Source organism: Mustelus asterias, chromosome 16 (assembly GCF_964213995.1).
Source record: "Mustelus asterias chromosome 16, sMusAst1.hap1.1, whole genome shotgun sequence".
In the NCBI taxonomy this organism is placed as follows: Eukaryota; Metazoa; Chordata; class Chondrichthyes; order Carcharhiniformes; family Triakidae; genus Mustelus; species Mustelus asterias.
Window position 1 is genome coordinate 87506117 of NC_135816.1, and position 27648 is coordinate 87533764.

Consider the following 27648-nt stretch of genomic DNA (forward strand, 5'->3'; position numbering starts at 1 on the left):
GGTTCACCAGGTTGATACCGGAGATGAGGGGTGTTGACTATGAGTTGAGATTGAGCAGATTGGGTTTGTATTCGTTGGAGTTTAGAAGGCTGAGGGGTGATCTTATAGAGGCATAGAAGATATGAAGGGGCTGGATAGGGTAGGAGTGGAGAGATTCTTTCCACTTAGAAAGGAAACCAGAACTAGGGGGCACAGCCTCAAAATAAAGGGGGGTCAGTTTAGGACAGAGTTGAGGAGGAACTTCTTCTCTCAGAGGGTGGTGAATCTCCGGAATTCTCTGCCCACTGAAGTGGTGGAGGCTTCCTCGTTGAATATGTTTAAATCACGGATAGATGGATTCCTTATCGGTAGGGGAATTAGGGGTTATAGGGATCAGGCGGGTAAGTGGAACTGATTCACTTCAGATCAGCCATGATCTTCTTGAATGGCGGGGCAGGCTCGAGGAGCTAGATGGCCGACTCCTGCTCCTATTTCTTATGTTCTTATGTTCTTATGATCAGCCATGGCCTTAGTAAATAGTGAAGCAGCTCGGAGGACCAGATGGTTTCAGGTTGCAGCATCCACAGGATTTTGCTTTTAATTTTGTAATAAATTATAACATTGGTTCGACTTTTTTGTAGGTGCTGTGGCTTAGTTGGTTAAAGTGCCTGTCTAGTAAACAGGAGATCCTGAGTTCAAATCTCAGCGGTGCCTTTGTGCATGTTGCATTTTGCAACTCTGAGAAGCCGTAACTTTCCCGTCACACAGTTCGATCACAGGAAAAGAAGCCCAGAGGCCCATTTTAAATGACCATAAGACACAGTAACAGAATTAGGCCACTCGGCCCATCGAGTCTGCTCCGCCATTCAATCATGGCTGATATTTTTCTCATCCCCATTCTCCTGCCTTTTCCCCATAACCCCTGATCCCCTTATTAATCAAGAACCTATCTATCTCTGTCTGAGACACTCAATGACCCGGCCTCCACAGCCTTCTGCGGCAAAGAGTTCCACGGATTCACCACTCTCTGGCTGAAGAAATTCCTCCTCATCTCTGTTTTAAAGGATCGTCCCTTTAGCCTGATGTTGTGCCCTCTGGTTCTAGTTTTTCCCACGAATGGAAACATTCTCTCCACGTCCACTCTATCCAGGCCTCACAGTATCCTGTAAGTTTCAATAAGATCCCCCCTCATCCTTCCAAACTCCAACGAGTACAGACCCAGAGTCCTCAACTGTTCCTCACAAGCTCTTCATTCCAGGCATCATTCTTGTGAACCTCCTCTGGACCCTTCCCAAGGCCAGCACATCCTTCCTTAGATACAGGGCCCAAAACTGCTCACAATACTCCAAATGGGGTCTGACCAGAGCCTTCCACAGCCTCAGAAGTACATCCCTGCTCTTGTATTCTAGCCCTCTCGACATGAATGCTAACATTACATTTGCTTTCCTCACTGCCGACTGAACCTGCACATTAACCTTAGGAGAATCTTGAACAAGGACTCCCAAGTCCCTTTGTGTTTCTTATTTCCTTAGCATTTCCCAATTTAGAAAATAGTCTCTGCCTCCATTCCTCCTTCCAAAGTGCAGAACCTCACACTTTTCCACATTGTATTCCATCTGCCACTTCTTTGCCCACTCTCCTAACCTGTCCAAGTCCTTCTGCAGCCCCCCTGCTTCCTCAATACTACCTGTCCCTCTACATATCTTTGTATCATCTGCAAACTTAGCAATGGTGCCTTCAGTTCCTTCCTCCAAATCGTTAATGTATGTTGTGAAAAGTTGTGGTCCCAGCACTGACCCCTGAGACACACCACTAGTCACCGGCTGCCATCCTGAGAGAGACCCCTTTATCCCCACTCTCTGCCTTCTGCCAGTCAGCCAATCCTCTCTCCATGCCAGGATCTTACCCTTAACACCATGGGCTCTTAACTTATTTAACAGTCTCCTATGCGGCACCTTGTCACAGGCCTTTTGGAAATCTAAATCAATCACATCCACTGGTTCTCCTTTATCTAACTTCCTTGTTACCTCCTCAAAGAACTCGAACAGATTTGTCAGACATGACCTCCCCTTGATGAAGCCGTGCTGACTCAGTCCTATTTTATCATGCACTTCCAAGTACCCCGCAATCTCATCTTTAATAATGGACTCTAAAATCTTGCCAATGACTGAAGTCAGGCTAACCGGCCTATAATTTCCCGTCTGCTGCCTCCCTCCCTTCTTAAACAGCGGTGTTAAATCAGGTACTTTCCAGTCCTCTGGGACCCTCCCTGCCTCCAGTGATTCCTGGAAGATCACCACCAACGCCTCCACAATTTCCTCAGCGATCTCTGTTAGAACCCTGGGGTGTAGTCCATCCGGTCCAGGTGATTTATCCACCTTCAGACCTTTCAGTTTCCCCAGAACCTTCTCCTTAGTGATGGCCACTACACTCACCTGTGCCCCCTGACTCTCCTGGAGCTCTGACATCCCACTGGTGTCTTCCACCGTGAAGACTGATGCAAAGTAACGATTCAGTTCCTCTGCCATTGCTTTGTTTCCTATTATTACTTCTCCAGCCTCATTTTCCAGTGGTCCAATGGCTATTTTTGCCTCTCTCTTACCTTTTATATATTGAAAAAAACTCTTCCTATCTTCTTTTATATTACTAGCTCACTTACACTCATATTTCATCTTCTCCCCCGTTATTGCTTTTTTAGTTGTCCTCTGCTCGCTTTTAAAGGCTTCCCAATCCTCCGGCTTCCCACTAATCCTCGCCACTTTGTCTGCTTTTTCTTTTGCTTTTATGCTGTCCTTGGCTTCCCTCGTCAGCCATGGATGTCTCGTCCTCCCCTCAGCATGTTTCCTCCTCCTTGGGATGAATTTCTGTTCTGTCTCCCGAATAACCCCCAAAAACTCCTGCCATTGCTGTTCCACTGTCTTCCCCGCGAGGCTCCCTTTCCAATCAACTCTGGCCAGCTCCTCCCTCATGTCTTTGTTGTTACCTTTATTTAATTGTAATACCGTTACATCTGATTCCAGCTTCTCCCTCTCAAACTGCAGGGTAAATTCGATCATATTGTGGTCACTGCTCCCTCAGGGTTAAGAACATAAGAACATAAGAAATAGGAGCAGGAGTAGGCCATCTAGCCCCTCGAGCCTGCCCCGCCATTCAATAAGATCATGGCTGATCTGATAGTGGTTAGTTCGACTTACCCGCCCACTCCCCATAACCCTTAATTCCCTTATTGATCAGAAATCTATCTACCTGTGACTGATCTGTATTGGGACCTCTGCTGTTTGTGATTTATATAAATGATCTGGAAGAAGGAGTAACTGGGGTGATCAGTAAGTTTGCGGACGACACAAAACTGGCAGGACTTGCAGATAGTGAGGAACATTGTCAGAGGCTACAGAAGGATATAGATAGGCTGGAAATTTGGGCAAGGAAATGGCAGATGGAGTTCAATCCTGATAAATGCGAAGTGATGCATTTTGGTGGGAATAATGTAGGGAGGAGCTACACGATAAATGGAAGAACCATAAAGGGTGTAGAGACACAGAGGGACCTGGGTGTGCAAGTCCACAGATCTTTGAAGGTGACGTCACAGGTGGAGAAGGTGGTGAAGAAGGCATATGGCATGCTTGCCTTTATAGGACGGGGCATAGAGTATAAAAGTTGGGGTCTGATGTTGCAGATGTATAGAACGTTGGTTCGGCCGCATTTGGAATACTGCGTCCAGTTCTGGTCGCCACACTACCAGAAGGACGTGGAGGCTTTGGAGAGAGTACAGAGGAGGTTTACCAGGATGTTGCCTGGTATGGAGGGGCTTGGTTATGAGGAGAGATTGGGGAAACTGGGGTTGTTCTCCTTGGAAAGACGGAGGATGAGGGGAGACTTAATAGAGGTGTATAAAATTATGAAAGGCATAGATAGGGTGAACGGTGGGAAGCTTTTCCCCGGGTCGGTGGTGACGTTCACGAGGGGTCATAGGTTCAAGGTGAAGGGGGGGAGGTTTAACACAGATATCAGAAGGACATATTTCACACAGAGGGTCGTGGGGGCCTGGAATGTGTTGCCGGGCAAGGTGGTGGAGGCGGACACACTGGGAACGTTTAAGACTTATCTAGACAGCTATATGAACGGAGTGGGAATGGAGGGATACAAAAGAGTGGTCTAGTTTGGACCAGGGAGCGGCGCGGGCTAATTGTTCCTGGTTTCTCGTTTCAAGGCTTCATTCTATGATCATCTTGCTGGTGCCAGTACAGAGCGAGACTGCGGATAGTTGGGAACCTGTCTCGGGGGCAGGGAATTCATATGGTGTTCGTGGAAGTGGAAGTGACTAGGGTTGGGAAGCATTTTCCGATCAGGGCCATTGTGATCTCCTGGACTCGTTTCGATCGCCTCAGGGGGTCGGAGAGGAATTTCCCAGATTTTTTTTTCCCCATATTGGCCCTGGGGTTTTTCACTCTGGGTTTTCGCCTCTCCCTGGAGATCACATGGTCTGGAATGGGGGGGTGGGGGTGAGTTAATAGGTGTAATGAACAAAGCATCGTAGCTGTGAGGGACAGCTCGGTGGATAGGATATTGGTATGTAGATAGGCTGGAAAATTGGGCGGGGGTCCTGGATTCAGGATTCAATCCTGGACCGGGGAGCGGCGCGGGCTTGGAGGGCCGAAGGGCCTGTTCCTGTGCTGTATTGTTCTTTGTTCTTTGTTCTTTGTTCTTGAAACATATTTAACGAGGTAGCCTCCACTGCTTCAATGGGCAGAGAATTCCAGAGATTCACTACCCTCTGAGAGAAGAAATTCCTCCTCAACTCTGTCCTAAACTGACTCCCCCTTATTTGAGGCTGTGTCCTCTAGTTCTTGTTTCCTTTCTGAGTGGAAAGAATCTCTCTGCCTCTACCCTGTCGAGCCCGTTCATTATCTTATAAGTCTCTATAAAGATCTCCCCTCAGCCTTCTAAACTCCAACGAGTACAGGCCCAATCTACTCAATCTCTCCTCATAAGCTAACCCCCTCATCTCCGGTATCAACCTGGTGAACCTTCTCTGTACTCCCTCCAAGGCCATTACATACTTCTGAAAATAAGGGGACCAAAATTGTACACAGTACTCCAGTTGCGGCCTCACCAGTACCCTGTACAGTTGCAGCAAGACCTCCCTGCTTTTATACTCCATCCCCTTCGCGATAAAGGCCAACATTCCATTCCCCTTCTTGATCACCTGCTGCACCTGCAAACTGAGTTTTTGCGATTCATGCACAAGGATCCCCAGGTCCCTCTGCACAGTAGCATGTTGTAATTTTTCACTATTTAAATAAGTCTATTTTACTATTATTCCTTCCAAAGTGGATAACATCACACTTGTCAATGTTATACTCATCGAATCCCTACAGTACAGAAAGAGGCCATTTGGCCCATCGAGTCTGCACCGACCACAATCCCACCCAGGCCCTACCCCCATACCCCTACATATTTTACCCGCTAATCCCTCTAATCCACACATCCCAGGACACTAAGGGGCAATTTTAGCATGGCCAATCAACCTAACCCCGCACATCTTTGGACTGTGGGAGGAAACCGGAGCACCTGGAGGAAACCCACGCAGACACGAGGAGAATGTGCAAACTCCACACAGACAGTGACCCGAGCCGGGAATCGAACCCAGGTCCCTGGAGCTGTGAAGCAGCAGTGCTAACCACTGTGCTACCGGGCCACCCTCAAAATCAACACCCAAACAGGGACTTGAACCCTCGAATTAAAAGTCAAATGCTTTACCAACTGAGCTATCCCTCTTTCCCCTAAAGTTCTTCACCTTCAGTTCCCTGATCAAGTCTGCCTCATTACACATCACCAAATCCAGAATTGCCTGTTCCTGAGGAGACTCTGTCACAAGCTGCTCCAAAAAACCATCGCTTAGACATTGCACAAATTCCTGTTCTTGGGATCCACGACCTACCTGATTTTCCCACTCCACCTGCATATTGAAATCCCCCATGATTATTGTAACATTGCCATTTCTATCTCCTGATTTATTTTCTGTCCCACATCCTGACGAGTGCGAGGGGGCCTGTACATAACTCCCATCAGGGGCTTTTTACCTTTGTGATTCCCCCACTCGACCCACAGAGATTCTGTACCTTCTGATCCTATATCACTTCCTGCTATCGATTTAACTTCATTCCTGACTAACAATGCAACCCCGCCCCCTTTGCCCATCTGCCTGTCCTTTCCATAGGACACATATCCTTGGATATTTCGATCCCAGCCCTGATCCCCTTGCAGCCACGTCTCTGTGACGCGCCGGCCATCGAGCACCTATTAAAATGGATGAATGTTGCTGCCGGCGACTCTTGGAATTGTCAATCGCGTGTGAGGAATTTGTTAAAGGACATCTGTTCATCTATTTTGAAACACATCTCAAACAATTGTGTTCAGGGTGGAAGAAAAGCAACACCCAAACAGGGACTTGAACCCTGGATCCTCAGATTAAAAGTCTGATACTCTACTGACTGAGCTATCCAGGCTTCCAACAGCTTCCCTTTTTCCTCCATTGAACTCGCCGCTCTCTCACTGTGACTGGGAGCAGATGGGATTGAAGGGGAGTTGATTTTTTACTGGCGGGGGGAGTGTGATATTATCCACTTTGAGATTCAGCAAGAGCTCCTCCTTCAATCTGCTCTGTTGCATTCGCTGCTCCCAATGCGCTCGACTCTACATCGGAGAGACCAAACGGAGACTGGGTGATCGCTTTGCTGAGCACCTTCACTCCGTCCGCACACAGGACCCTAACCTTCCTGTCGCTTGCTGCTTCAACACACCACCCTGCTCTCCTGTCCACATGTCCGTCCTTGGCCTTTTGCAATGTTCCAGTGAACGCAAACTGGAGAAACAGCCCCTCATCTTCCGATTGGACACTTTACAGCCTTCTGGACTCAACATTGAGTTCAACAACTTCAGAGCATGAACTCTCTCCTCCACCTTCACCCCATTTCCATTGATTTTATGTCATTTTGTTTCATCCGATTCATCCATTTTATCATCCTTCTTTCCCAACTCCATTTTCCCAGTTTCCATTCCAGCTCTCCTTCTTGCCCCCTCCCCCTCCCCCTTTCAGGGCAACTGCCACATTCCTCGGGCAGTCCTTTAACAATCTGCATCCCTGTTCTGCCATTCACACATTCTGATCATTAATGGACACTTTCTAGCACCTTCTCAGCCTTCTGTCTCCTCATTTCAATTCCCGTTGTCCCATTCCATCCCCCCGACCCTCACAGTATAAATCTCCGCTGATTCTCTGCGCTCTCAGCTCTGACCAAGGGTCATCCAGACTCCAAACGTTGGCTCGATTCTCTCCCCAGAGATGCTGTCAGACCTGCTGAGATTTTCCAGCATTTTCCGTTTGTGTTGAAGTCACGTTGGAGTTGTATCGAACTGTGGTGAGGCCACAGCTGGAGCACTGTGTGCAGTTCTGGTCACCACATTTTAGGAAGGATGTGATTGCACTGGAGAGGGTGCAGAGGAGATTCCCCAGGATGCTGCCTGGGACGGAGCATTTAAGTTATGAAGAGAGGTTGGGGAGGTGTGGATTATTTTCGGTGGAGCAGAGAAGACTGAGGGGCGACCTGATTGAGGTGGACAAGATTATGAGGGGCACGGACAGAGTGGATAAGGAGCAGCTGTTCCCCAGATTTGAAGGGTCAGTGTTCAATTCTTTGGACTTCAGATGTTTTATACAGCTCCATCGTAGCCTCTCTGCTCTGATATTCTGTAAGAAGTCTCACAACACCAGGTTAAAGTCCAACAGGTTTATTTGGTAGCAAATACCATAAGCTTGCGGAGCGCTGCTCCTTCGTCAGATGGAGTGGAAATGTGCTCTCAAACAGGGCACAGACACAAAATCAAGTTACAGAATACTGATTAGAATGCGAATCCCTAAAGCCAGCCAGGTCTTAAAGCCACTCCTCGTCACAATGGATGTCTCGGCACTCTACACCAGCATCCCGCACGATGATGGCACTGCTGCAACGGCCTCAGTACTCAACGCCGACAACTGCCAGTTTCCGGAAGCAATTTTACAACTCATCCGCTTCATCCTGGACCACAATGTCTTCACCTTCAACAACCAGTTCTTCATCCAGACACACGGAACAGCCATGGGGACCAAATTCGCACCTCAACATGCCAACGTCTTCATGCACAGGTTCGAACAAGACTTCTTCACTGCACAGGACCTTCAACCGATGCTGTACACTAGATACATCGATGACATTTTCTTCCTTTGGAGTCATGGTGAGCAATCACTGAAACAACTCTATGATGACATCAACAAGTTCCATCCCACCATCAGACTCACCATGGACTACTCTCCGGAATCGGTTGCGTTCTTGGACACACGCATCTCCATTAAGGACGGTCACCTCAGCACCTCACTGTACCGCAAGCCCACGGATAACCTCACGATGCTCCACTTCTCCAGCTTCCACCCTAAACACGTTAAAGAAGCCATCCCCTACGGACAAGCCCTCCGAATACACAGGATCTGCTCGGATGAGGAGGATCGCAACAGACACCTCCAGACGCTGAAAGATGCCCTCATAAGAACAGGATATGGCGCTCGACTCATCGATCGACAGTTCCGACGCGCCACAGCGAAAAACCGCACCGACCTCCTCAGAAGACAAACACGGGACACGGTGGACAGAGTACCCTTCGTCGTCCAGTACTTCCCCGGAGCGGAGAAGCTACGGCATCTCCTCCGGAGCCTTCAACATGTCATTGATGAAGACGAACATCTCGCCAAGGCCATCCCCACACCCCCACTTCTTGCCTTCAAACAACCGCACAACCTCAAACAGACCATTGTCCGCAGCAAACTACCCAGCCTTCAGGAGAACAGTGACCACAACACCACACAACCCTGCCACAGCAACCTCTGCAAGACATGCCGGATCATCGACACGGATGCCATCATCTCACGTGAGAACACCATCTACCAGGTACACCGTACATACTCTTGCAACTCGGCCAACGTTGTCTACCTGATACGCTGCAGGAAAGGATGTCCCGAGGCATGGTACATTGGGGAAACCATGCAGACGCTACGACAACGGATGAATGAACACCGCTCGACAATCACCAGGCAAGACTGTTCTCTTCCTGTGGGGGAGCACTTCAGCAGTCACGGGCATTCAGCCTTGGATCTTCAGGTAAGCGTTCTCCAAGGCGGCCTTCACGACACACGACAGCGCAGAGTCGCTGAGCAGAAACTGATAGCCAAGTTCCGCACACATGAGGACGGCCTAAACTGGGATGTTGGATTTATGTCACATTATCAGTAACCCCCACAGCTTGCCCCCTGGACTTGCAGAATCTCACGAGCTGTTCTGTCTGGAGACAATACACATCTCTTTAACCTGTGCTTAATGCTCCCTCCACTCACATTGTCTGTATCTTTAAGACCTGGCTGGCTTTAGGGATTCGCATTCTAATCAGTATTCTGTAACTTGATTTTGTGTCTCTGTGCCCTGTTTGAGAGCAGATTTCCAATCTATCTGACGAAGGAGCAGCGCTCCGAAAGCGAATGGTATTTGCTACCAAATAAACCTGTTGAACTTTAACCTGGTGTTGCGAGACTTCTTATTGTGTTCACCCCAGTCCAACGCCGACATCTCCACATCATGACTGATATTCTGTGCCTTGGCTGTAAAGGCAAATGTCCCATTAGCTTCGTTAGCCACCTTATTATCTGTCTTTCCACTTGCAGGGATATATGGACATGAACTCCAAGTCTCTCGGCTCCTCTGCACTTGTTGGCATCCAACCATTCAAAGGACAAGTCAGTGTGAAAGAGCGGCGAGTTCAAGGCAGTTCCACTGCTCTCTGAAAAAAGGAACAAAATACCACTGGCTCCACTGGGCTTCGAACCCAGGACCTTCTGCGTGTGAGGCAGACGTGATAACCACTACACTATGGAACCACATGACTGTGAATGTAACTGAGCTGGAGGCAGTTCATGGTCGGGGGGCGGTGGGTGGTGACTGGATTGCTCCCTGGAGTGAGCGGGTTTTCTCATGAGGTTGGATTGGACAGACTGGGCTTCTTTCAGCTGGAGTTTAGGAAAGTGAAGGGGTGACTGGATTAAAGTTTCTAAGATGCTGAACGGTCTTGGGAAGGTGGAGGTGGAAAAGATGTTTCCTCTTGTGGGTGAGGCCAAAACAAGGGGGCGCTATTTGAACATTAGGGGGCGCCCTTTTAGGACAAGAGATGATTCGATTTGTTTTCTCTCAGAGGCTTGTGCCACTTTTAAACTCTGCCTCAGAAGGTGCTGGAGGACGGGGTCACTGAATATTTTCCTGGCGGAGGGAGTTCGATATTTGTTGAGTGAGAGAATTAAAGATTATCGGGGAGGGGGAGGGGAATATGGAGAATGTGGAAGCCAACAGAAAGGGATCTGCAAATCCAACAGGTGATCAAGAAGGCAAATGGGATGTTGGCATTTATCGCGAGGGGGATAGAATATAAAAGCAGAGAAGTCTTGCTGCATCTGTACAAGGCATTGGTGAGGCCGCAGCTGGAATACTGTGTGCAGTTTTGGTCCCCTTATTTGCGAAAAGATATATTGGCCTTGGAGGGAGTGCAGAGAAGGTTCACCAGGTTGATACCGGAGATGAGGGGTGTTGACTATGAGGAGAGATTGAGCAGATTGGGTTTGTATTCGTTGGAGTTTAGAAGGCTGAGGGGTGAGCTTATAGAGGCATATAAGAGAATGAAGGGGCTGGATAGGGTAGGAGTGGAGAGATTCTTTCCACTTAGAAAGGAAACCAGAACTAGGGGGCACAGCCTCAAAATAAAGGGGGGTCAGTTTAGGACAGAGTTCAGGAGGAACTTCTTCTCTCAGAGGGTGGTGAATCTCTGGAATTCTCTGCCCACTGAAGTGGTGGAGGCTACCTCGTTGAATATGTTTAAGTCACGGATAGATGGATTCATGATCGGTAGGGGAATTAGGGGTTATAGGGATCAGGCGGGTAAGTGGAACTGATTCACTTCAGATCAGCCATGATCTTATTGAATGGCGGGGCAGGCTCGAGGGGCTAGATGGCCTACTCCTGCTCCTATTTCTTATGTTCTTATGTTCTTATGATCAGCCATGGCCTTAGTAAATAGTGAAGCAGCTCGGAGGATCAGATGGTTTCAGGTTGCAGCATCCACAGGATTTTGCTTTTAATTTTGTAATAAATTATAACATTGGTTCGACTTTTTTGGAGGTGCTGTGGCTTAGTTGGTTAAAGTGCTTGTCTAGTCAACAGGAGATCCTGAGTTCAAATCTCAGCGGTGCCTTTGTGCATGTTGCATTTTGCAACTCTGAGAAGCCGTAACTTTCCCGTCACACAGTTCGATCACAGGAAAAGAAGCCCAGAGGCCCATTTTAAATGACCATAAGACACAGTAACAGAATTAGGCCACTCGGCCCATCAAGTCTGCTCCGCCATTCAATCATGGCTGATATTTTTCTCATCCCCATTCTCCTGCCTTTTCCCCATAACTCCTGATCCCCTTATTAATCAAGAACCTATCTATCTCTGTCTTAGACACTCAATGACCTGGCCTCCACAGCCTTCTGCGACAAAGAGTTCCACAGATTCACCACTCTCTGGCTGAAGTTTTGGGCCCTGTATCTAAGGAAGGATGTGCTGGCCTTGGAAAGGGTCCAGAGGAGGTTCACAAGAATGATCCCTGGAATGAAGAGCTTGTGAGGAACAGTTGAGGACTCTGGGTCTGTACTCGTTGGAGTTTGGAAGGATGAGGGGGGATCTTATTGAAACTTACAGGATACTGTGAGGCCTGGGACGGAGCATTTAAGTTATGAAAAGAGGTTGAATCAGCTTCAGTTGTTTTTCCTGGAACAGAGAAGACTGAAGTGGGATCTGATTGAGTTGTGCAAGATTATGAGGGGCACGGACAGAGTGAAAAAGGAGCAGCTGTTCCCCAGATTTGAAGGGTCAGTGTTCAATTCTTTGGTCTTCTAATATTTTATACAGCTCCACCATAGCCTCTCTGCTCTGATATTCTCTACCTCGGCTATAAAGACAAGGTTTCCATATGCCTTGTTGACCACCTGATCGACCTGTCCTGCTGCCTTCAGGGATCTGTGGACATGAACCCCAAGTCTCTCGGCTCCTCTGCACTTGTTGGCATCCGACCATTCAAAGGACAAGTCACTGTGAAAGAGCGGCGAGTTCAAGGCAGTTCCACTGCCCTCTGGGAATAGGAACAAAATACCACTGTCTCCACTGGGCTTTGAACCCAGTACCTTCTGCGTGTGAGGCAGACGTGATAACCACTACACTATGGAACCACATGACTGTGAATGCAACTGAGCTGGAGGCAGTTCAGGGTCGGGGGGCGGTGGGTGGTTACTGGATTGCTCCCTGGAATGAGCGGGTTTTCTCATGAGGTTGGATTGGACAGACTGGGCTTCTTTCAGCTGGAGTTTAGGAAAGTGAAGGGGTGACTGGATTAAAGTTTCTAAGATGCTGAACGGTCTTGGGAAGGTGGAGGTGGAAAAGATGTTTCCTCTTGTGGGTGAGGCCAAAACAAGGGGGCGCTGTTTGAACATTGGGGGGCGCCCTTTTAGGACAAGAGATGATTAGATTTGTTTTCTCTCAGAGGCTTGTGCCACTTTTAAACTCTGCCTCATAAGGTGCTGGAGGACGGGGTCACTGAATATTTTCCTGGCGGAGGGAGTAAGATATTTGTTGAGTGAGAGAATTAAAGATTATCGGGGAGGGGGAGGGGAATATGGAGAATTTGGAAGCCAACAGAAAGGGATCTGCAAATACAACAGGTGATCAAGAAGGCAAATGGGATGTTGGCATTTATCGCGAGGGGGATAGAATATAAAAGCAGAGAAGTCTTGCTGCATCTGTACAAGGCATTGGTGAGGCCGCAGCTGGAATACTGTGTGCAGTTTTGGTCCCCTTATTTGCGAAAAGATATATTGGCCTTGGAGGGAGTGCAGAGAAGGTTCACCAGGTTGATACCGGAGATGAGGGGTGTTGACTATGAGGAGAGATTGAGCAGATTGGGTTTGTATTCGTTGGAGTTTAGAAGGCTGAGGGGTGATCTTATAGAGGCATATAAGATAATGAAGGGGCTGGATAGGGTAGGAGTGGAGAGATTCTTTCCACTGAGAAAGGAAACCAGAACCATGGGTCACAGCCTCAAAATAAAGGGGGGTCAGTTTAGGACAGAGTTGAGGAGGAACTTCTTCTCTCAGAGGGTGGTGAATCTCTGGAATTCTCTGCCCACTGAAGTGGTGGAGGCTACCTCGTTGAATATGTTTAAGTCACGGATAGATGGATTCCTGATCGGTAGGGGAATTAGGGGTTATAGGGATCAGGCGGGTAAGTGGAACTGATTCACTTCAGATCAGCCATGATCTTATTGAATGGCGGGGCAGGCTCGAGGGGCTAGGTGGCCGACTCCTGCTCCTATTTCTTATGCTCTTATGATCAGCCATGGCCTTAGTAAATAGTGAAGCAGCTCGAAGGACCAGATGGTTTCAGGTTGCAGCATCCACAGGATTTTGCTTTTAATTTTGTAATAAATTATAACATTGGTTCGACTTTTTTGGAGGTGCTGTGGCTTAGTTGGTTAAAGTGCCTGTCTAGTAAACAGGAGGTCCTGAATTCAAATCTCAGCGGTGCCTTTGTGCATGTTGCATTTTGCAACTCTGAGAAGCCGTAACTTTCCCGTCACACAGTTCGATCACAGGAAAAGAAGCCCAGAGGCCCATTTTAAATGACCATAAGACACAGTAACAGAATTAGGCCACTCGGCCCATCGAGTCTGCTCCGCCATTCAATCATGGCTGATATTTTTCTCATCCCCATTCTCCTGCCTTTTCCCCATAACCCCTGATCCCCGTATTAATCAAGAACCTATCTATCTCTGTCTCAGACACTCAATGACCTGGCCTCCACAGCCTTCTGCAGCAAAGAGTTCCACAGATTCACCACTCTCTGGCTGAAGAAATTCCTCCTCGTCTCTGTTTTAAAGGATCGTCCCTTTAGCCTGAGGTTGTGCCCTCTGGTTCTAGTTTTTCCCACGAATGGAAACATTCTCTCCACATCCACTCTATCCAGGCCTCACAGTATCCTGTAAGTTTCAATAAGATCCCCCCTCATCCTTCCAAATTCCAACGAGTACAGACCCAGAGTCCTCAACTGTTCCTCACAAGCTCTTTATTCCAGGGATCATTCTTGTGAACCTCCTCTGGACCCTTTCCAAGGCCAGCACATCCTTCCTTAGATACAGGGCCCAAAACTGCTCACAACACTCCAAATGGGGTCTGACCAGAGCCTTATACAGCCTCAGAAGTACATCCCTGCTCTTGTATTCTCGCCCTCTTGACATGAATGCTAACATTGCATTTGCCTTCGTAACTGCCGAGTGAACCTGCACGTTAACCTTAAGAGAATCTTGAACCAGGACTCCCAAATCCCTTTGTGTTTCTTATTTCCTCAGCATTTCCCCATTTAGAAAATAGTCTCTGCCTCCATTCCTCCTTCCAAAGTGCAGAACCTCACACTTTTCCACATTGTATTCCATCTGCCACTTCTTTGCCCACTCTGCTAACCTGTCCAAGTCCTTCTGCAGCACCCCTGCTTCCTCAATACTACCTGTCCCTCTACATATCTTTGTATCATCTGCAAACTTAGCAACAGTGCCTTCAGTTCCTTCCTCCAAATCGTTAATGTATCTTGTGAAAAGTTGTGGTCCCAGCACTGACCCCTGAGACACACCACTAGTCACCAGCTGCCATCCTGAGAGAGATCCCTTTATCCCCACTCTCTGCCTTCTGCCAGTCAGCCAATCCGCTATCCATGCCAGGATCTTACCCTGAACACCATGGGCTCTTAACTTATTTAACAGTCTCCTATGCGGCACCTTGTCAAAGGCCTTCTGGAAATCTAAATAAATCACATCCACTGGTTCTCCTTGATCTAACTTCCTTGTTACCTCCTCAAAGAACTCGAACAGATTTGTCAGACATGACCTCCCCTTGACGAAGCCGTGCTGACTCAGTCCTATTTTATCATGCACTTCCAAGTACTCCGCAATCTCATCTTTAATAATGGACTCTAAAATCTTGCCAATGACTGAAGTCAGGCTAACCGGCCTATAATTTCCCGTCTGCTGCCTCCCTCCCTTCTTAAACAGCGGTGTTACATCAGCTACTTTCCAGTCCTCTGGGACCCTCCCCACCTCCAGTGAACCCTGAAAGATCACCACCAACGCCTCCACAATTTCCTCAGCGATCTCTTTTAGAACCCTGGGGTGTAGTCCATCCGGTCCAGGTGATTTATCCACCTTCAGACCTTTCAGTTTCCCCAGAACCTTCTCCTTAGTGATGGCCACTACACTCACCTGTGCCCCCTGACTCTCCTGGAGCTCTGACATCCCACTGGTGTCTTCCACCGTGAAGACTGATGCAAAGTAACGATTCAGTTCCTCGGCCATTGTCCCATTCCCTCTCCCGACCCTCACATAATAAATCTCCGCTGATTCTCTGTGCTCTCAGCTCTGACCAAGGGTCATCCAGACTCCAAACGTTGGCTCGATTCTCTCCCCAGAGATGCTGTCAGACCTGCTGAGATTTTCCAGCATTTTCTGTTTGTGTTGAAGTCATGTTGGAGTTGTATCAAACTGTGGTGAGGCCACAGCTGGGGCACTGTGTGCAGTTCTGGTCACCACATTTTAGGAAGGATGTGATTGCGCTGGAGAGGGTGCAGAGGAGATTCCCCAGGATGCTGCCTGGGACGGAGCATTTAAGTTATGAAAAGAGGTTGGATCAGCTTCAGTTGTTTTTCCTGGAACAGAGAAGACTGAGGTGGGATCTGATTGAGTTGTGCAAGATTATGAGGGGCACGGACAGAGTGAAAAAGGAGCAGCTGTTCCCCAGATTTGAAGGGTCAGTGTTCAATTCTTTGGTCTTCTAATATTTTATACAGCTCCACCATAGCCTCTCTGCTCTGATATTCTATACCTCGGCTATAAAGACAAGGTTTCCATATGCCTTGTTGACCACCTGATCTACCTGTCCTGCTGCCTTCAGGGATCTGTGGACATGAACCCCAAGTCTCTCGGCTCCTCTGCACTTGTTGGCATCCGACCATTCAAAGGACAAGTCACTGTGAAAGAGCGGGGAGTTCAAGGCAGTTCCACTGCTCTCTGGGAATAGGAACAAAATACCACTGGCTCCACTGGGCTTTGAACCCAGGACCTTCTGCGTGTGAGGCAGACGTGATAACCACTACACTATGGAACCACATGACTGTGAATGTAACTGAGCTGGAGGCAGTTCATGGTCGGGGGGCGGTGGGTGGTTACTGGATTGCTCCCTGGAATGAGCGGGTTTTCTCATGAGGTTGGATTGGACAGACTGGGCTTCTTTCAGCTGGAGTTTAGGAATGTGAAGGGGTGACTGGATTAAAGTTTCTAAGATGCTGAACGGTCTTGGGAAGGTGGAGGTGGAAAAGATGTTTCCTCTTGTGGGTGAGGCCAAAACAAGGGGACGCTGTTTGAACATTAGGGGGCGCCCTTTTAGGACAAGAGATGATTAGATTTGTTTTCTCTCAGAGGCTTGTGCCACTTTTAAACTCTGCCTCAGAAGGTGCTGGAGGACGGGGTCACTGAATATTTTCCTGGCGGAGGGAGTTAGATATTTGTTGAGTGAGAGAATTAAAGATTATCGGGGAGGGGAATATGGAGAATGTGGAAGCCAACAGAAAGGGATCAGCCATGGCCTTAGTAAATAGTGAAGCAGGTTCGAAGGACCAGATGGTTTCAGGTTGCAGCATCCACAGGATTTTGCTTTTATCTTTATTTACAAATTATAACACTGGTTCAACGTTTCTGTTGGTGCCGTGGTTTAGTTGGTTAAAGCGCCTGTTTCGTAAACAGGAGATCCTGAATTTGAATCTCAGTGGTGCCTTTGTGGATGTTGTGTTTTTTATCTCTGAGAAGCCACAACTTTCCCGTCACACAGTTCGACAGCAGGAAAAGAAGCCCAGAGGCCCATTTTGTCTGCTCCGGCCATCGAGCACCTATTAAAATGGATGAATGTTGCTGCCGGCGACTCTTGGAATTGTCAACCGCGTGTGAGGAATTTGTTAAAGGACATCTGTTTATCTATTTTGAAGCACATCTCAAACAATTGTGTTCAGGGTGGAAGAAAAGCAACACCCAAACAGGGACTTGAACCCTGGACCCTCAGATTAAAAGCCTGATGCTCTACTGACTGAGGTATCCAGGCTTGAAGCCAGCCCCCTTTTCCCTCTGTTGAACCAGCCGCTCTCTCACAGTGAGTTCGAGCAGATAAGATTGAAGGAGAGTTCATTTTTTAATGGGGGAGGGGAAGTGTGATATTATCCACTTTGAGGTCAAGATGATTATTTGCTGTAAATTTCTAAATATCCAAAAGTCAAATCGTGCTGAGCATTCATCGATTTGGCAGAACAAGGACCTCATGAAATCCTCCACTTTAGATCCTTCCTCTCTCGTTCCTATAATGAGTCTAACAGTCAGTCCCCCGTGGTTCAGTTGGTTAATGCGCTTGTCCAGTCGGCTGGTATTCCTGAGTTAAAATCTCCGTGCTACCTGTTAACGATGACTTTTGTTCATATGGACATCTTTCACCAATATTTTGCCGTAGTTTCAATCCTTTTGTTTTTGAAAATTGTGTTCTCTCTTTCCAGCGAACCATCCGTGAAAAAGAAGTTACTTCATCACTTACCTCTTCATTGGGCAATCATAGAAATCCTACAGTGCAGAAAGAGGCCATTCAGCCCATCGAGTCTGCACCGACCACAATCCCACCCAGGCCCTACTCCCATATCCACCCACTGACCCACACATCTCAGGACACGAAGGGCAATTTTTAGCATGGCCAATCAACCTAACCTGCACACCTTTGGACTGTGGGAGGAAACCCACACAGACACAGGGAGAATGTGCAAACTCCACACAGACAGTGACCCAAGCGAGGAATCGAACCCAGGTCGCTGGAGTTGTGAAGTAACAGTGCTAACCATTGTGCTACCATGTCGTCCGATATGTCCCCATTGCTCAGGATCGGCTGAAATAGTTTCCCAAGTTGAACAGTTTTAACACTGTCGATATCTCCATCAGTCCACTCTTCACTTCAACACACTGAAGACAATAGGAGCAATCACTCTCCTCATTAACCAATTAAAAGGCAGAATTTTGTTGTGAATCTGCCCTCTTTCCACTCCCAGGTCAATATCATTGTGTTTGTCGCTGTGCTGAGTGTCTGTCAGTACATCACCTCCTCCACGATTGTCCTAAACACCGGTGCCCCACAAGGCTGTGCTCTCAGCCCCCTACTATACTCCTTATACGCCTCTGACCGTCTGGCCAAATTCCCCTCCAACTCGATTTTCAAGTTTGCTGACCACATCGCCGTAATGGGTCGGATCTCAGACAATGATGAGACAGAGTACAGGAATGAGATAGAGAATCTGGTGAACTGGTGTGGCAACAATAATCTCTCCCTCAATGTCAACAAAACGAAGGAGATTGTCATCGACTCCAGGAAGCGTAGTGGAGAACATGCCCCTGTCTATATCAACGGGGATGAAGTAGAAAGGGTCGAGAGCTTCATGTTTTTAGGTGTCCAGATCACCAACAACCTGTCCTGGTCCCCCCGTGCTGTCACTATAGTTAAGAAAGCCCACCAACGCCTCTACTTTCTCAGAAGACTAAGGAAATTTGGCATGTCAGCTACGACTCTCACCAACTTTTACAGATGCACCATACAAAGCATTCTTTCTGGTTGTATCACAGCTTGGTATGGCTCCTGCTCTGCCCAAAACCGCAAGGAACTACAAAAGGTTGTGAATGTAACCCAAACCATCACGCAAACCAGCCTCCCATCCATTGATTCTGTCGACACTTCCCACTGCCTTAGTAAAGCAGCCAGCATAATTAAGGACCCCATACACCCCGGACATTCTCTCTTCCACCTTCTTCCATTGGGTAAAAGATATATAAGTCTGAGGTCATGTACCAACCGACTCAAGAACAGCTTCTTCTCTGCTGCTGTCAGACTTTTGAATGGACCTATTGATCTTTCTCTACACCCTGGCTATGACTGAAACACTACATTCTGCACCCTCTCCTTTCCTTCTCTATGATCAGTATGTTTTGTCTGTATAGCGCGCAGGAAACAATACTTTTCACTATATGTTAATATGCCAAGACAAAACATGTGGTCATCTCTGGTACGTTGCCGGTGCCACATGATAGCGAGTTGAGGAACAGGGAGAGAGTGCAGTTAAACATGTGGTTGCAGGGATGGTGTAGGAGGGAGGGTTTCAGATACGTGGATAATTGGAACACATTCTGGGGAAGGTGGGACCTGTACAAACAGGACGGGGTGCACCTGAACCAGAGGGGCACCAATATCCTAGGAGGGAAATTTGTTCCGGCTCTTCAGGGGGGTTTAAACTAATGTGTCAGGGGAGTGGGAAAAGGAGTTGTAGTCCAGAAGTCAGTGAGGGTGGTGAGGTATTGGGGAAGGTATCAGGGTACCGGTAGACAGGAAGGTGGGTTGAAGTGTGTCTACTTCAATGCAAGGAGCATCCGGAACAAGATAGATGAACTTGGGGCATGGATTGGTACTTGGGACTACGATGTTGTGGCCATTACGAAGACGTGGGTAGAACAAGGACAGGAATGGTTGTTGGACGTTCCAGGGTATAGATGTTTCACTAAGTGTAGGGAAGCTGGTAAAAGAGGTGGAGGAGTGGCATTGTTGATCAAGGGTAGTTTAACGGCTGCGGAAAGGCACTTCGAGGGGGATCTGCACACTGCGGTAATATGGGCTGATGTTAGAAATAGGAAAGGAGCGGTCACGTTGTTAGGAGTTTACTATAGGCCCCCAAATAGTAATAGAGATGTGGAGGAAGAAATTGCTAAGCAGATTATGGATATGTGTGGGGGTCACAGGGTAGTTGTCATGGGGGACTTTAACTTTCCAAATATTGATTGGAACCTTTGTAGGTCAAATAGTTCGGATGGGGCAGTTTTTGTGCAGTGTGTGCAGGAGGGTTTCCTGACACAATATGCGGTTGCCTGTTCCCCAGTAGACTCTGTCACAAGCTGCTCCAAAAAACCATCGCTTAGACATTGCACAAATTCCTGTTCTTGGGATCCACGACCTACCTGATTTTCCCACTACACCTGCATATTGAAATCCCCCATGATTATTGTAACATTGCCTTTTCTATCTCCTGATTTATTTTTCTGTCCCACATCCTGACGACTGCGAGGGGGCCTGCACATAACTCCCATCAGGGGCTTTTTACCTTTGTGATTCCTCCACTCGACCCACAGAGATTCTGTACCTTCTGATCCTATATCACTTCCTGCTATCGATTTAACTTCATTCCTGACTAACAATGCAACCCCGCCCCCTTTGCCCATCTGCCTGTCCTTTCCATAGGACACATATCCTTGGATATTTCGATCCCAGCCCTGATCCCCTTGCAGCCACGTCTCTGTGATGCGCCGGCCATCGAGCACCTATTAAAATGGACGAATGTTGCTGCCGGCGACTATTGGAATTGTCAATCGCGTGTGAGGAATTTGTTAAAGGACATCTGTTCATCTATTTTGAAACACATCTCAAACAATTGCGTTCAGGGTGGAAGAAAAGCAACACCCAAACAGGGACTGGAACCCTGGACCCTCAAATTAAAAGTACAATGTTTTACTGACTGAACTGTTCAGGCTTTACCACAGCTGTCTTTTCCCTCTGTTGAACAAGCCGCTCTCTCACAGTGAGTTCGAGCAGAAAGGTTTGAAGGAGAGTTCATTTTTTAATGGGGGTGGGGAAGTGTGATATTATCCACTTTGGGGTCAAGATGATTATTTGGTGTAACTTTCTAAATGTCTCAATGCCAAATCGTGCTGAGCATTTCATCGATTTGGCAGAACAAGGACCTCATGAAATCCTCCACTTTAGATCCTTCCTCTCTCGTTCCTATAATGAGTCTAACAGTCAGTCAGCTGTTTGTGTTGAAGTCATGTTGGAGTTGTATCGAACTGTGGTGAGGCCACAGCTGGAGCACTGTGTGCAGTTCTGGTCACCACATTTTAGGAAGGATGTGATTGCACTGGAGAGGGTGCAGAGGAGATTCCCCAGGATGCTGCCTGGGACGGAGCATTTAAGTTATGAAGAGAGGTTGCGGAAGCTTGGATTATTTTCATTGGAGCAGAGAAGACTGAGGGGCGACCTGATTGAGGTGGACAGGTTTATGAGGGGCAGGGACAGAGTGGATAAGGAGCAGCTATTCCCCAGATTTGAAGGGTCAGTGTTCAATTCTTTGGTCTTCAGACATTTTATACAGCTCCATCATCGCCTCTCTGCTCTGATATTCTGTGCCTCGGCTATAAAGACAAGTAACCCATTAGCCCAGTTAACCACCTTATCGACCTGTCCTGCTGCCTTCAGGGATCTGTGGACATGAACCCCAAGTCTCTCGGGTCCTCTGCACTTGTTCGCATCCGACCATTCAAAGGACAAGTCAGTGTGAAAGAGCGGCAAGTTCAAGGGAGTTCCACTGCTCTCTGGGAATAGGAACAAAATGCCACGGGCTCCACTGGGCTTCGAACCCAGGACCTTCTGCGTGTGAGGCAGACGTGATAACCACTACACTATGGAGCCACATGACTGTGAATGTAAATGAGCTGGAGGCAGTTCAGGGTGGGGGTCGGTGGGTGGTTACTGGATTGCTCCCTGGAATGAGCGGGTTTTCTCATGAGGTTGGATTGGACAGACTGGGCTTCTTTCAGCTGGAGTTTCGGAAAGTGAAGGGGTGACTGGATTAAAGTTTCTAAGATGCTGAATGGTCTTGGGAAGGTGGAGGTGGAAAAGATGTTTCCTCTTGTGGGTGAGGCCAAAACAAGGGGGCACTGTTTGAACATTAGGGGGCGCCCTTTTAGTTCAAGAGATGATTAGATTTGTTTTCTCTCAGAGGCTTGTGCCACTTTTAAACTCTGCCTCAGAAGGTGCTGGAGGACGGGGTCACTGAATATTTTCCTGGCGGAGGGAGTTAGATGTTTGTTGAGTGAGAGATTTAAAGATTATTGGGGAGGGGGAGGGGAATATGGAGAATGTGGAAGCCAACAGAAAGGGATCTGCAAATACAACAGGTGATCAAGAAGGCAAATGGGATGTTGGCATTTATCGCGAGGGGGATAGAATATAAAAGCAGAGAAGTCTTGCTGCATCTGTACATGGCATTGGTGAGGCCACAGCTGGAATAATGTGTGCAGTTTTGGTCCCCTTATTTGCGAAAAGATATATTGGCCTTGGAGGGAGTGCAGAGAAGGTTCACCAGGTTGATACCGGAGATGAGGGGTGTTGACTATGAGTTGAGATTGAGCAGATTGGGTTTGTATTCGTTGGAGTTTAGAAGGCTGAGGGGTGATCTTATAGAGGCATATAAGATAATGAAGGGGCTGGATAGGGTAGGAGTGGAGAGATTCTTTCCACTTAGAAAGGAAACCAGAACTAGGGGGCACAGCCTCAAAATAAAGGGGGGTCAGTTTAGGACAGAGTTGAGGAGGAACTTCTTCTCTCAGAGGGTGGTGAATCTCTGGAATTCTCTGCCCACTGAAGTGGTGGAGGCTACCTCGTTGAATATGTTTAAGTCACGGATAGATGGATTCCTGATCGGTAGGGGAATTAGGGGTTATAGGGATCAGGCGGGTAAGTGGAACTGATTCACTTCAGATCAGCCATGATCTTATTGAATGGCGGGGCAGGCTCGAGGGGCTAGATGGCCGACTCCTGCTCCTATTTCTTATGCTCTTATGATCAGCCATGGCCTTAGTAAATAGTGAAGCAGCTCGAAGGACCAGATGGTTTCAGGTTGCAGCATCCACAGGATTTTGCTTTTAATTTTGTAATAAATTATAACATTGGTTAGACTTTTTTGTAGGTGCTGTGGTTTAGTTGGTTAAAGTGCCTGTCTAGTAAACAGGAGATCCTGAGTTCAAATCTCAGCGGTGCCTTTGTGCATGTTGCATTTTGCAACTCTGAGAAGCCGTAACTTTCCCGTCACACAGTTCGATCACAGGAAAAGAAGCCCAGAGGCCCATTTTAAATGACCATAAGACACAGTAACAGAATTAGGCCACTCGGCCCATCAAGTCTGCTCCGCCATTCAATCATGGCTGATATTTTTCTCATCCCCATTCTCCTGCCTTTTCCCCATTACTCCTGATCCCCTTATTAATCAAGAACCTATCTATCTCTGTCTTAGACACTCAATGACCTGGCCTCCACAGCCTTCTGCAGCAAAGAGTTCCGCAGATTCACCACTCTCTGGCTGAAGTTTTGGGCCCTGTATCTAAGGAAGGATGTGCTGGCCTTGGAAAGGGTCCAGAGGAGGTTCACAAGAATGATCCCTGGAATGAAGAGCTTGTGAGGAACAGTTGAGGACTCTGGGTCTGTACTCATTGGAGTTTGGAAGGATGAGGGGGGATCTTATTGAAACTTACACGATACTGTGAGGCCTGGGACGGAGCATTTAAGTTATGAAAAGAGGTTGGATCAGCTTCAGTTGTTTTTCCTGGAACAGAGAAGACTGAAGTGGGATCTGATTGAGTTGTGCAAGGTTATGAGGGGCACGGACAGAGTGAAAAAGGAGCAGCTGTTCCCCAGATTTGAAGGGTCAGTGTTCAATTCTTTGGTCTTCTAATATTTTATACAGCTCCACCATAGCCTCTCTGCTCTGATATTCTATACCTCGGCTATAAAGACAAGGTTTCCATATGCCTTGTTGACCACCAGATCTACCTGTCCTGCTGCATTCAGGGATCTGTAGACAAGAACCCCAAGTCTCTCGGCTCCTCTGCACTTGTTGGCATCCGACCATTCAAAGGACAAGTCACTGTGAAAGAGCAGTGAGTTCAAGGCAGTTCCACTGCTCTCTGGCAATAGGAACAAAATACCACTGGCTCCAAACCCAGGACCTTCTGCGTGTGAGGCAGACGTGATAACCACTACACTATGGAACCACATGACTGTGAATGTAACTGAGCTGGAGGCAGTTCATGGTCGGGGGGCGGTGGGTGGTTACTGGATTGCTCCCTGGAATGAGCGGGTTTTCTCATGAGGTTGGGTTGGACAGACTGGGCTTCTTTCAGCTGGAGTTTAGGAAAGTGAAGGGGTGACTGGATTAAAGTTTCTAAGATGCTGAGCGGTCTTGGGAAGGTGGAGGTGGAAAAGATGTTTCCTCTTGTGGGTGAGGCCAAAACAAGGGGGCGCTGTTTGAACATTTGGGGGCGCCCTTTTAGGACAAGAGATGATAGGATTTGTTTTCTCTCAGAGGCTTGTGCCGCTTTTAAACTCTGCCTCAGAAGGTGCTGGAGGACGGGGTCACTGAATATTTTCCTGGCGGAGGGAGTTCGATATTTGTTGAGTGAGAGAATTAAAGATTATCAGGGAGAGGGAGGGGAATATAGAGACTGTGGAAGCCAACAGAAAGGGATCTGCAAATACAACAGGTGATCAAGAAGGCAAATGGGATGTTGGCATTTATCGCGAGGGGGATAGAATATAAAAGCAGAGAAGTCTTGCTGTATCTGTACAAGGCATTGGTGAGGCCTACAGCTGGAATACTGTGTGCAGTTTTGGTCCCCTTATTTGCGAAAAGATATATTGGCCTTGGAGGGAGTGCAGAGAAGGTTCACCAGGTTGATACCGGAGATGAGGGGTGTTGACTATGAGTTGAGATTGAGCAGATTGGGTTTGTATTCGTTGGAGATTAGAAGGCTGAGGGGTGATCTTATAGAGGCATATAAGATAATGAAGGGGCTGGATAGGGTAGGAGTGGAGAGATTCTTTCCACTTAGAAAGGAAACCAGAACTAGGGGGCACAGCCTCAAAATAAAGGGGGGTCAGTTTAGGACAGAGTTGAGGAGGAACTTCTTCTCTCAGAGGGTGGTGAATCTCTGGAATTCTCTGCCCACTGAAGTTGTGGAGGCTACCTCGTTGAATATGTTTAAGTCACGGATAGATGGATTCCTTATCGGTAGGGGAATTAGGGGTTATAGGGATCAGGCGGGTAAGTGGAACTGATTCACTTCAGATCAGCCATGATCTTATTGAATGGCGGGGCAGGCTCGAGGGGCTAGGTGGCCGACTCCTGCTCCTATTTCTTATGTTCTTATGTTCTTATGATCAGCCATGGCCTTAGTAAATAGTGAAGCAGCTCGAAGGATCAGATGGTTTCAGGTTGCAGCATCCACAGGATTTTGCTTTTAATATTGTAATAAATTATAACATTGGTTCGACTTTTTTGGAGGTGCTGTGGCTTAGTTGGTTAAAGTGCTTGTCTCGTCAACAGGAGATCCTGAGTTCAAATCTCAGCGGTGCCTTTGTGCATGTTGCATTTTGCAACTCTGAGAAGCCGTAACTTTCCCGTCACACAGTTCGATCACAGGAAAAGAAGCCCAGAGGCCCATTTTAAATGACCATAAGACACAGTAACAGAATTAGGCCACTCGGCCCATCAAGTCTGCTCCGCCATTCAATCATGGCTGATATTTTTCTCATCCCCATTCTCCTGCCTTTTCCCCATAACTCCTGATCCCCTTATTAATCAAGAACCTATCTATCTCTGTCTTAGACACTCAATGACCTGGCCTCCACAGCCTTCTGCGGCCATGAGTTCCACAGATTCACCACTCTCTGGCTGAAGTTTTGGGCCCTGTATCTAAGGAAGGATGTGCTGGCCTTGGAAAGGGTCCAGAGGAGGTTCACAAGAATGATCCCTGGAATGAAGAGCTTGTGAGGAACAGTTGAGGACTCTGGGTCTGTACTCATTGGAGTTTGGAAGGATGAGGGGGGATCTTATTGAAACTTACAGGATACTGTGAGGCCTGGGACGGAGCATTTAAGTTATGAAAAGAGGTTGAATCAGCTTCAGTTGTTTTTCCTGGAACAGAGAAGACTGAAGTGGGATCTGATTGAGTTGTGCAAGATTATGAGGGGCACGGACAGAGTGAAAAAGGAGCAGCTGTTCCCCAGATTTGAAGGGTCAGTGTTCAATTCTTTGGTCTTCTAATATTTTATACAGCTCCACCATAGCCTCTCTGCTCTGATATTCGATACCTCGGCTATAAAGACAAGGTTTCCATATGCCTTGTTGACCACCTGATCTACCTGTCCTGCTGCCTTCAGGGATCTGTGGACATGAACCCCAAGTCTCTCGGGTCCTCTGCACTTGTTGGCATCCGACCATTCAAAGGACAAGTCACTGTGAAAGAGCGGGGAGTTCAAGGCAGTTCCACTGCTCTCTGGGAATAGGAACAAAATACCACTGGCTCCACTGGGCTTTGAACCCAGGACCTTCTGCGTGTGAGGCAGACGTGATAACCACTACACTATGGAACCACATGACTGTGAATGTAACTGAGCTGGAGGCAGTTCATGGTCGGGGGGCGGTGGGTGGTTACTGGATTGCTCCCTGGAATGAGCGGGTTTTCTCATGAGGTTGGATTGGACAGACTAGGCTTCTTTCAGCTGGAGTTTAGGAAATTGAAGGGGTGACTGGATTAAAGTTTCTAAGATGCTGAACGGTCTTGGGAAGGTGGAGGTGGAAAAGATGTTTCCTCTTGTGGGTGAGGCCAAAACAAGGGGGCGCTGTTTGAACATTAGGGGGCGTCCTTTTAGGACAAGAGATGATTAGATTTGTTTTCTCTCAGAGGCTTGTGCCACTTTGAAACTCTGCCTCAGAAGGTGCTGGAGGACGGGGTCACTGAATATTTTCCTGGCGGAGGGAGTTCGATATTTGTTGAGTGAGAGAATTAAAGATTATCGGGGAGGGGGAGGGAAATATGGAGAATGTGGAAGCCAACAGAAAGGGATCAGCCATGGCCTTAGTAAATAGTGAAGCAGCTCGAAGGACCAGATGGTTTCAGGTTGCAGCATCCACAGGATTTTGCTTTTATCTTTATTTACAAATTATAACACTGGTTTAACGTTTCTGTTGGTGCCGTGGTTTAGTTGGTTAAAGCGCCTGTTTAGGAATACAGGAGATCCTGAGCTGGAATCTCAGTGGTGCCTTTGTGGATGTTGTGTTTTTTATCTCTGAGAAGCCACAACTTTCCCGTCACACAGTTCGACAGCAGGAAAAGAAGCTCAGAGGCACATTTTGTCTGCGCCGGCCATCGAGCACCTATTAAAATGGATGAATGTTGCTGCCAGTGACTCTTGGAATTGTCAATCGCGTGTGAGGAATTTGTGAAAGGACATCTGTTCATCTATTTTGAAACACATCTCAAACAATTGTGTTCAGGGTGGAAGAAAAGCAAAACCCAAACAGGGATTTGAACCCTGGACCCTCAGATTAAAAGCCTGATGCTCTACTGACTGAGGTATCCAGGCTTGAAGCCAGCCCCTGTTTCCCTCTGATGAACTAGCCGCTCTCTCACAGTGAGTTCGAGCAGATAAGATTGAAGGAGAGTTCATTTTTTAATGGGGGAGGGGAAGTGTGATATTATCCACTTTGAGGTCAAGATGATTATTTGCTGTAAATTTCTAAATATCCAAAAGTCAAATCGATTTGGCAGAACAAGGACCTCATG

The 27648-nt window shown here is 47.6% G+C and overlaps 13 non-coding genes across 13 annotated transcripts; 5 read left to right on the forward strand and 8 right to left on the reverse strand.

The window, feature by feature from the left end:
* The first annotated feature begins 619 nt into the window (after positions 1–619).
* Positions 620–693, forward strand: trnat-agu (transfer RNA threonine (anticodon AGU)). The gene has a single exon. It is a non-coding gene; the product is annotated as a tRNA-Thr (tRNA).
* Positions 694–6415: 5722 nt separating this feature from the next.
* trnak-uuu (transfer RNA lysine (anticodon UUU)) lies at positions 6416–6488 on the reverse strand. Its single transcript has one exon. It is a non-coding gene; the product is annotated as a tRNA-Lys (tRNA).
* Positions 6489–9867: 3379 nt separating this feature from the next.
* On the reverse strand, positions 9868–9940 carry trnav-cac (transfer RNA valine (anticodon CAC)). The gene has a single exon. It is a non-coding gene; the product is annotated as a tRNA-Val (tRNA).
* Positions 9941–11227: 1287 nt separating this feature from the next.
* On the forward strand, positions 11228–11301 carry trnat-agu (transfer RNA threonine (anticodon AGU)). The gene has a single exon. It is a non-coding gene; the product is annotated as a tRNA-Thr (tRNA).
* A 945-nt stretch (positions 11302–12246) lies between these two features.
* trnav-cac (transfer RNA valine (anticodon CAC)) lies at positions 12247–12319 on the reverse strand. The gene has a single exon. It is a non-coding gene; the product is annotated as a tRNA-Val (tRNA).
* Positions 12320–13598: 1279 nt separating this feature from the next.
* On the forward strand, positions 13599–13672 carry trnat-agu (transfer RNA threonine (anticodon AGU)). The gene has a single exon. It is a non-coding gene; the product is annotated as a tRNA-Thr (tRNA).
* Positions 13673–16221: 2549 nt separating this feature from the next.
* Positions 16222–16294, reverse strand: trnav-cac (transfer RNA valine (anticodon CAC)). Its single transcript has one exon. It is a non-coding gene; the product is annotated as a tRNA-Val (tRNA).
* Positions 16295–17208: 914 nt separating this feature from the next.
* On the reverse strand, positions 17209–17281 carry trnak-uuu (transfer RNA lysine (anticodon UUU)). The gene has a single exon. It is a non-coding gene; the product is annotated as a tRNA-Lys (tRNA).
* A 4361-nt stretch (positions 17282–21642) lies between these two features.
* Positions 21643–21715, reverse strand: trnav-cac (transfer RNA valine (anticodon CAC)). The gene has a single exon. It is a non-coding gene; the product is annotated as a tRNA-Val (tRNA).
* Positions 21716–22993: 1278 nt separating this feature from the next.
* Positions 22994–23067, forward strand: trnat-agu (transfer RNA threonine (anticodon AGU)). Its single transcript has one exon. It is a non-coding gene; the product is annotated as a tRNA-Thr (tRNA).
* A 2296-nt stretch (positions 23068–25363) lies between these two features.
* On the forward strand, positions 25364–25437 carry trnat-cgu (transfer RNA threonine (anticodon CGU)). Its single transcript has one exon. It is a non-coding gene; the product is annotated as a tRNA-Thr (tRNA).
* Positions 25438–26382: 945 nt separating this feature from the next.
* On the reverse strand, positions 26383–26455 carry trnav-cac (transfer RNA valine (anticodon CAC)). Its single transcript has one exon. It is a non-coding gene; the product is annotated as a tRNA-Val (tRNA).
* A 920-nt stretch (positions 26456–27375) lies between these two features.
* On the reverse strand, positions 27376–27448 carry trnak-uuu (transfer RNA lysine (anticodon UUU)). The gene has a single exon. It is a non-coding gene; the product is annotated as a tRNA-Lys (tRNA).
* Positions 27449–27648: the final 200 nt, after the last annotated feature.